The sequence below is a fragment of the Aphelocoma coerulescens genome, unplaced genomic scaffold (assembly GCF_041296385.1).
Source record: "Aphelocoma coerulescens isolate FSJ_1873_10779 unplaced genomic scaffold, UR_Acoe_1.0 HiC_scaffold_303, whole genome shotgun sequence".
NCBI lineage: Eukaryota > Metazoa > Chordata > Aves > Passeriformes > Corvidae > Aphelocoma > Aphelocoma coerulescens.
In genome coordinates, this window is record NW_027183647.1 from 85,001 (window position 1) to 92,500 (window position 7,500).

A 7,500-nucleotide genomic window follows, 5' to 3' on the forward strand; every position below is an offset into this window, starting at 1 on the left:
CTGAGGGCTCGCGGGGCCACGCGGCCGTCACACAGCCCGGACGGTAAAGACGCCCTCCCGGCAGCGGGAGCGGCGACACCTCACCTGCGACGGGAAGCGAATTGGAAAGGAGACCGCCCTGCCCGAGCACCGGACTCCGCCGTGGCTTCCCCATTACAGAGAGCCCCGGAAGAGCCGGCCCGCCGGGGGCCCTTTCCGACGCGACCCGAAAAGCCTCATCGATCAGCCGAGAAAAGAGGAGCGAAAGAAGGCCCCGCGGCCTCGGTCCTGGGACATCGGCAGCCCAAAGCGCGCACCACACCACGCTTCCAGGCGGGCAGCGGGCAGACGGACGCAGCAGGGCTGCTTTTCCGCGTGCGGGACACGTCCCCGAGAGGCCCTCCCCACGGCTTGGCGCCGCCGAGCCTCCCCGACGCACCCGAGCGCCACTTTGCAGCAGAGCTTTCGCATCGGTCACAGCGGAGAAAGCGCGGGGAGGTGCCGCCACCCAACCCCGGCTGCGGACAACGATTCCCTTTTATTAGCGAGACAACATCGGGACGGGACCACGGCGGGAGGAGGCCACGGCAGGCCACGCTCCCGGCCCCACGGAACCCTTCCGAGCGTGCGAGAAAGCGCCACCGACCATGCCCACGGGCCACCGGCTTTCGCCCGCCTCGCGGCGATCGGCTTTCCCTCCGGAAAAGCCAGGGGGAACGGCAAACAGCGGAGGGGAAAAAAAAAAGGCACGACAGCGCGCGTCACATAACCCCGTGCTACCCACGGGGGCCGCGGGCCTGGGGGGCGAGGCGCGCGCCTCTCACTCCCCCCCCCTTTAATCCCAACGACCTCTCAAAGAACGCCTCCTTCTCGTCTCTCTCCCTTTCGGCGTTCGTGGCCCGCGCGCCTTTGTGCCGCGCTTCTCCGTCGTGCCGCGGCGGCTTAAGGCCGCGAGAAAAAAAAAAAAAACAAACAGCGTAAGGCCGGGGCAGGCACCCCCCCAGTGCAACCGCACAAGCCGGCACACACGCCTGAAACAGCGGACCTTCTCGCAACCCAGCCCACCGGCAACCACGGCAGCCGGGACAGGCCCGACACCACGGGCCGCCCCAGCGTCGCGGCTCAGTCGATGCCGGCCGAAAACAAGGAAGGGCGAGGCGCCGCCGCCTCGCCGGCAAGCATTCTCACAGGGCTCTCTCTTGTCGGGCTTCCGGTCCGCTCTCGGCAGCCGGCCACCGCAGGCCGGCCGCCGCCCCTGAGACCTTCCCGCCCGCTACGCGGGTTCCCCAGCTTAGGGCCGAGGAAGGGGGACGACTTCAACACACAGCGGGGGGGGGGGCGAGGCGCCGCCGCCCCGCCACAACATCGGGCGACTCCCGTCACCGAGCCCCTCGGCCAACCGGGCGAGGCCGGAGGCAAGGCCGCACGCCCCACCGGAGCGTCCCCGTGGCACCGCCGACACACCAAGCACAGGTCGGGAGCCGGGAACGGGGCGCCGCCACCTCGGCCAACTGGGCCCATCCTCGGAGCTCTCAGGGAAGGGCCGGGAAAAGCCCCGTCGGGGCTCCGCGAAACAGAGCGCGCCCCGGCCGCGTCCACCCCACCGGCTGCCAGCCACCGCACCAGACTGACAGCCGAAAACCGAGCCCGCCGAGCGGGCACCGGCTTAAGGCCGGGCAGAAAAGGAACGAGGCGCCGCCGCCTCGGCCACCACCGGACTTTCCCCTGCGGCCCCCCTGCACGGAGTCGGCAGCCGCCAGGGTCGGAGGGAGGATACACTCACGGGTCTCTCGCCACCCCACCTAGGCCGACAAGCGGCTCACACAGTCTCTCTCTTTTTCGGCCTTTCCCATCAACTGGGGCTGTGAAACCAGGATAAAAGCCACGCGACTCATATCCCGCTTATTCGACACTCTTCGTTCTGGCAACCGCGCGCGCGGCCGCCGCTCTCGACCTTCGACACAGGCACCGCCAGCCTGCGGGGACACGGCCCATCACCCGCTCCCATAATACGGACAGACGAGTCCAAGGCCCCGGACGCCTCCAAGAGAACCAATCGTACTTGACCGGGGCGGTGCGCTGGCGCACGCCGCCTCCTACCATGACGCAACTGGAGGCAGCCAGAAACAGCGACCCCTTGGTGAACTTCCAGGACGGGTGGGGCAACAGGTCTACCCGGCCCCTGCCGAAATTTGCCTAAGTCCCGCCGGAGCTGGGTAGACCTGTTCGCCCCGCGACCGGGCACCACCGCGGCGCCACGCCGACGGTTTCGGGGCGCGGCCGGCGGCCGCGGCCGGGCCCGGATCCGGGTAGACCTGTCCGCCCGGAGCCTTCCCCGGGCCGGGTAGACCTGTTCACGCCGAGACCGGGCGCCGCCAGGGGAGCCACGCGGGCAGTTTCGTGGCACGGCCGGCGGCCGCGGCCGAGCCCGGATCCGGGTAGACCTGTTCGCCCTCTGGCCGGACGCTGCCGGGACAGTACGCTGACGGCTCCGGCAACCGCTGGTGGCCGCAGCCGACCCCGGAGACAAGGCATCCTCCTGCCATCCCTGAGCCGGGGGAACCCCACAGCCCCGGAACGCCCCGGAACCGTATGGCTCTAGCAGCCCTGTCCCGCCTGAGAACCCGGTTTCAAGACCAATACGTATTTTCGACAAAACTCAACCTTTAATTTTTGAACGAGTACATCTTTCTTCTGCTAGGAACAAGGAAGTTTCCTGGGGAAAAAAAAAATTCTTTGCGAATTTTACTCCGTTTTCTTGGGCGCCCACACCACAGCCGGCCACGCTCGGGAGGATCGTGTGCCCTTAGCTCGGCCAGCCCACACACATTGACGCACCAAAACGGACGCCCCTCCCCACCCCACCCCGGGCACCACGCCCAGCCCCACCAGAGCAGAGCACCTCTAGGGAGACAGCGGGGAGGGGAAGCAGGTGCATAGGAACAGGGAACGAAGCCGATGGCCGCCGGCGCGACTGGCCCCGCCCACCAGGAGGGGCCGGGGCCGAGGCCGGGGGGACCGGGCGGCCGCCTTCGGGCCGGTTCTTTCGGGGTCCGCCGAGGTCCCCGTCTCCCGCCGCCGCTTCGGGGGGCCGCGGGGGCGCCGCGCCCAGGTGCCCGAGGCCGGCAGGCAGCGGGCGAGCCCCGGCGGGACGAGCCCCGCCCGCCGGCGAGGGCCGGGCGGCGGCCGGGGCCGGGCCCGGATCCGGGTAGACCTGTCCGCCCGGAGCCGTCCCCGGGCCGGGTAGACCTGTTCACGCCGAGACCGGGCGCCGCCAGGGGAGCCACGCGGGCGGTTTCGTGGCACGGCCGGCGGCCGCGGCCGAGCCCGGATCCGGGTAGACCTGTTCGCCCTCTGGCCGGACGCTGCCGGGACAGTACGCTGACGGCTCCGGCAACCGCTGGTGGCCGCAGCCGACCCCGGAGACAAGGCATCCTCCTGCCATCCCTGAGCCGGGGGAACCCCACAGCCCCGGAACGCCCCGGAACCGTATGGCTCTAGCAGCCCTGTCCCGCCTGAGAACCCGGTTTCAAGACCAATACGTATTTTCGACAAAACTCAACCTTTAATTTTTGAACGAGTACATCTTTCTTCTGCTAGGAACAAGGAAGTTTCCTGGGGAAAAAAAAAATTCTTTGCGAATTTTACTCCGTTTTCTTGGGCGCCCACACCACAGCCGGCCACGCTCGGGAGGATCGTGTGCCCTTAGCTCGGCCAGCCCACACACATTGACGCACCAAAACGGACGCCCCTCCCCACCCCACCCCGGGCACCACGCCCAGCCCCACCAGAGCAGAGCACCTCTAGGGAGACAGCGGGGAGGGGAAGCAGGTGCATAGGAACAGGGAACGAAGCCGATGGCCGCCGGCGCGACTGGCCCCGCCCACCAGGAGGGGCCGGGGCCGAGGCCGGGGGGACCGGGCGGCCGCCTTCGGGCCGGTTCTTTCGGGGTCCGCCGAGGTCCCCGTCTCCCGCCGCCGCTTCGGGGGGCCGCAGGGGCGCCGCGCCCAGGTGCCCGAGGCCGGCAGGCAGCGGGCGAGCCCCGGCGGGACGAGCCCCGCCCGCCGGCGAGGGCCGGGCGGCGGCCGCGGCCGGGCCCGGATCCGGGTAGACCTGTCCGCCCGGAGCCGTCCCCGGGCCGGGTAGACCTGTTCACGCCGAGACCGGGCGCCGCCAGGGGAGCCACGCGGGCGGTTTCGTGGCACGGCCGGCGGCCGCGGCCGAGCCCGGATCCGGGTAGACCTGTTCGCCCTCTGGCCGGACGCTGCCGGGACAGTACGCTGACGGCTCCGGCAACCGCTGGTGGCCGCAGCCGACCCCGGAGACAAGGCATCCTCCTGCCATCCCTGAGCCGGGGGAACCCCACAGCCCCGGAACGCCCCGGAACCGTATGGCTCTAGCAGCCCTGTCCCGCCTGAGAACCCGGTTTCAAGACCAATACGTATTTTCGACAAAACTCAACCTTTAATTTTTGAACGAGTACATCTTTCTTCTGCTAGGAACAAGGAAGTTTCCTGGGGAAAAAAAAAATTCTTTGCGAATTTTACTCCGTTTTCTTGGGCGCCCACACCACAGCCGGCCACGCTCGGGAGGATCGTGTGCCCTTAGCTCGGCCAGCCCACACACATTGACGCACCAAAACGGACGCCCCTCCCCACCCCACCCCGGGCACCACGCCCAGCCCCACCAGAGCAGAGCACCTCTAGGGAGACAGCGGGGAGGGGAAGCAGGTGCATAGGAACAGGGAACGAAGCCGATGGCCGCCGGCGCGACTGGCCCCGCCCACCAGGAGGGGCCGGGGCCGAGGCCGGGGGGACCGGGCGGCCGCCTTCGGGCCGGTTCTTTCGGGGTCCGCCGAGGTCCCCGTCTCCCGCCGCCGCTTCGGGGGGCCGCGGGGGCGCCGCGCCCCGGTGCCCGAGGCCGGCAGGCAGCGGGCGAGCCCCGGCGGGACGAGCCCCGCCCGCCGGCGAGGGCCGGGGCGGGGGCCCGGGCCGGGGCCGGGGCCGGCGGCCGGGGCCGGGGCCGGGGCCGGGGCCGGCGGCCGGGGCCGGGGCCGGGGCCGGGGCCGGGCGGCCGCCTTCGGGCCGGTTCTTTCAGGGTCCGCCGAGGTCCCCGGCCCCCGCCGCCGCTCCGGCGGGCCGCGGGGGCGCCGCGCCGAGGCGCCCGATGCTGGCAGGGAGCGGGCGGCCCCCGGCCCATGTTCACACGGAGAGATAGGCAGACACAGGGACTCTCAGACCCACTCACAGCCCCGCCGCCCCCCTCTCTTTTTGCCGCGGACGGCCACAGCTGCACACTCATCGACACAGACAGACACACACAGACATAGGCACGCCTGCGCATGGACGCGCACACTTGCCGCAGATGCGCTCCGTCCCCCTCCCTCCCGTCGCCCTGTCTCTCGAGGGTTGGGGGCACTCCTGCTCTCCACCATCTGCCTCCCTGGCGCCACCCTCAGACTTTTCTCGCCCCTGCCCAGGGTCCCATCAGCCAGTTCGGACGGCGGCGACGGCAGCAGCAGGGGGGCGAGGACTTGGGTGCCGAGGCAGCCAGGGTGTTCGGCGAGCAGGCCGAGAGCCTGGTGCAGAAGTAGGGCCAGCGACAGTCTGGAGGTGGTGGCGGGATGCTTGGCACTGTCTCTTTTTGAAGAAGCATCCTGTTCAGGTCGCTCTGAGCCTCTCGGTTCGATGGCGTTCCTTCCTGCCTACCCCCAGCCCCGGTCAAGCCTGCGGCAGGACGGAAGCGAGGCGGGCGGATGAGGGAGTGAGAGATGCAGAAATCAAGGTGGGAGGTGGGGCAAGGGCACGGCAGGCTTTCGAGGGCCGGGAGCCGGGCTTAGAGAGCGGATGCTGCTGGCCGTTTTGGCACGGAGGCGGCGGGAACGCCGCCGGCTCCTAAAGAGTCCCTCCTTCCCTCTCCGGCAGTGGCATGGGGAGCGGGCTGCAGGCAGGGTGGCGACAGGGCGGGCTGGAGCTGGGGAAGCGCGCGGCAGGGGGTGACGCTGACGGCCGCTCAGGCATGGAGCCAGAAGGGACGCCGCCGTCTGGGACCGAAAGTCACTCGCCTTCACGTCCCAGCTTTCGGGGCGGGGGGGGGGGAGGGGGGGACCAGCGCGTGCGAGCTGCCGTGTGTGGCGGGTGCGTGCGGGGCTGCCAGACGTGCGGGCTGGCCGCCCAAGACGTGCTCGCGGGCCTGGACTGGGTCCCGGGGCTGCGGGTCCGATCGACGAGACCTGGTCTCCCCAGCACCAGGAGGGGAGGCCGGGTCCACCCACATTGGGGGGGTGGGGGGGAGGGGAGGTGGGCAGGGGGCAGGCCCCGAGCTCCAGGAGGAGAAATCTACAAAGGAAACAAATCTACGGGCCGCTCATGTGACTAGGGTTCCAAGCGGGGCCTGGAGAAGGAGGTCTGCCCAGAGCTACACGGCAAACCCATAGGGCCGGACGGGGGAAGCCAACAGGCGTCGCCCGGTGCTAAGCGCCCAGCCGGGCGGGGCATGGCGAAGCCAAGAGGCGTGGCCCGGCGCTAAGCGCCCGGCCGGGCGGGGCCTGGCAAAGCCAACAAGCGTCGGCCGGCGTTAAGCACCCGGCTGGGCGGAGCCGGAGAAGCCAACAGGTGTCCGCCGGCGCTAAGCGCCCAGCCGGGCGGAACCGGGCGAAGCAACCAGGTCTACCCCGGCGCTAAGCGTTAGGCCGAGCGGGGCCGGGCGAAGCCAACCAGCGTGGCCCGGCGCTGCGCGCCCGGCCGGGCGGGGCCGGGTGAAGCCAAGGGGCGTCCCCCGGCGCTAAGCGTTAGGCCGGGCGGGGCCGGGTGAAGCCAAGGGGCGTCCCCCGGCGCTGAGCGCCCAGCCGGGCGGGGCCGGGCGAAGCAACCAGGTCTACCCCGGCGCTAAGCGTTAGGCCGGGCGGGGCCGGGCGAAGCCAACCGGCGTGGCCCGGCGCTGCGCGCCCGGCCGGGCGGGGCCGGGTGAAGCCAAGGGGCGTCCCCCGGCGCTAAGCGTTAGGCCGGGCGGGGCCGGGTGAAGCCAAGGGGCGTCCCCCGGCGCTGAGCGCCCAGCCGGGCGGGGCCGGGCGAAGCAACCAGGTCCACCCCGGCGCTAAGCGTTAGGCCGAGCGGGGCCGGGCGAAGCCAACCGGCGTGGCCCGGCGCTGAGCGCCCGGCCGGGCGGGGCCGGGTGAAGCCAAGGGGCGTCCCCCGGCGCTAAGCGCCCAGCCGGGCGGGGCCGGGCGAAGCAACCAGGTCTACCCCGGCGCTAAGCGTTAGGCCGAGCGGGGCCGGGCGAAGCCAACCGGCGTGGCCCGGCGCTGAGCGCCCGGCCGGGCGGGGCCGGGTGAAGCCAAGGGGCGTCCCCCGGCGCTAAGCGTTAGGCCGGGCGGAGCCGGGCGAAGCCAACCGGCGTGGCCCGGCGCTAAGCGCCCGGCCGGGCGGGGCCGGGTGAAGCCAAGGGGCGTCCCCCGGCGCTAAGCGCCCGGCCGGGCGGGGCCCGGCGAAGCCAAGAGGCATCCTCCGGCGCTAAGCATTG